The sequence below is a fragment of the Berghia stephanieae genome, chromosome 1, assembly GCF_034508935.2.
Source record: "Berghia stephanieae isolate SIO BIC M18660-M18661 chromosome 1, UCSD_Bste_1.3, whole genome shotgun sequence".
NCBI classification, from domain to species: Eukaryota; Metazoa; Mollusca; class Gastropoda; order Nudibranchia; family Aeolidiidae; genus Berghia; species Berghia stephanieae.
In genome coordinates, this window is record NC_088360.1 from 51,278,680 (window position 1) to 51,280,350 (window position 1,671).

The window sequence follows — 1,671 nt, forward strand, 5'->3', positions numbered from 1 at the left end:
TATTCACACTTTCTCACCATACTCAGATGTAAAATGAGTATCTGGCTGGTAATGACAGCCTTGTTTCTGTCTGAAAATTATTTTTTTGTAATATGGCCCTGTAGGTGTCTAGTCGCGCCCTAAATGTTGAGTTTGAGATCCGTTGTTAAGCGCTTTAATTACATTTATTGGATATTGCGCTATATCTAAATACATCTTATTCTTTTATTCTTTTTTTAAATTGGCCTCTGACCTCGCTCAATATTGCTTGACCTTGTTGCAGGATGATCTAGGACATCATAATATATATAACTTTTTGAACTGTTGCCTATCTGACGATCTAACGCCTTTACTCCTTGTCACAAGGTGCGTTCGCAACTCGCAATGGATGCGAAGGCCGCTTATGACCTTAAAGTGTGGAGAGGTAGACGTGGACGTTACAATCACCAACAGAACACCGTATCTGACAAGAGAGCCATTATTATTTATTTAAAGTAAAAGAAAGGGGAACAGCTCATAGTTATTGAGCAAAAGAGAATAACATTGCATATATTGACAGGAAAAATCAAAAGTACATACAAGTAAAAAGTAGTAATGCAATATAAAATTCATGTAAGTTTTAACCAAAATAAACTATACTTCACCCAGGTTCCAACCGTTCCATTAATTCCCACTAATAATGAAATTATTAATTACATATAGGGTCAAAATAAACTGTTCATATTCCGAAAGGAGAATAAAATTAATCAACAAAATTGTTCACACAGGGTGCGGTGTTCCAGCCTGTTCAAATCCAAAATTGTTCCTAATAAAACACATAGATCGAGTGTTACTTCCTCATCTTTACAAACGTTACATTGTATTTTGTTCATATTTCTCAAAAATTATATTGTTCAAAAGGGTTCAAAACACATTTACCGGGCGCTATGTCCTAGCCCCGTCAAAATTACAAAGTTCAAAGATGCAAACGCATTTACCGGGCGCTATGTCCTAGCCCCGTCAGCTCTTCACTATATTAGAAGATAGATATAGATATATTAGTAAAAATTAAATTAACATAGACACAATGATAGCGTAAGTGATCAATTAGTATTTACTTAAAAATAATTCATTTAACTGAGGTCACGTTCTCAATTTCAACACAATTAAACTCAATGAATTAATTATTCACTAAAACAATAAAACTGTATATTATTTTAAACTTTAAGATAAGTGAAATAATTTTACGATATTAATCACTTAATCACTTGATGATTACTCAGCACATCAAAACAATATTATAAATTTTATATATTCTCACCGAGCACAAATTACAAAAACACAATATCGCTTAGAGCCCATAACCGGGTACGATATACAAAATACTGGCCATATTAGGCCCACTTCGGCTACAATACAGCCTAAAACACAATGCTGGCCAACACACAGGCCCAACACATATCGCCTGAGAGCCCATATTCGGTTGCGACATAAAATACTGGCCACTTTGGGCCCTTTTCACTGTGGCTTCAACATAGCCAAACAGAATTCCAGCCAACACACAGGCTGTACAGGTCTTCCTTCTTCGACCTCAAATCGCAGACTGCCAGTTGAACATCGGCCCAAGCCGAAACATAGGACAGGGTATCTAACGGTATCTCGGTTGATGCATAAGATTGATGAGGGTGTTTTAACACTGATGGAACATGATAA

At 35.8% G+C, this 1,671-nt stretch overlaps 1 long non-coding RNA gene across 1 annotated transcript; it reads right to left on the reverse strand.

Moving 5' to 3' along the window:
• Positions 1 to 443: 443 nt before the first annotated feature.
• LOC144964207 (uncharacterized) lies at positions 444 to 1,434 on the reverse strand. Its single transcript, XR_013643772.1, has 2 exons — positions 1,280 to 1,434; positions 444 to 989 (listed from the first exon to the last, which is right to left on the reverse strand). It is a non-coding gene; the product is annotated as an uncharacterized LOC144964207 (long non-coding RNA).
• Between the last annotated feature and the right edge of the window lie 237 nt (positions 1,435 to 1,671).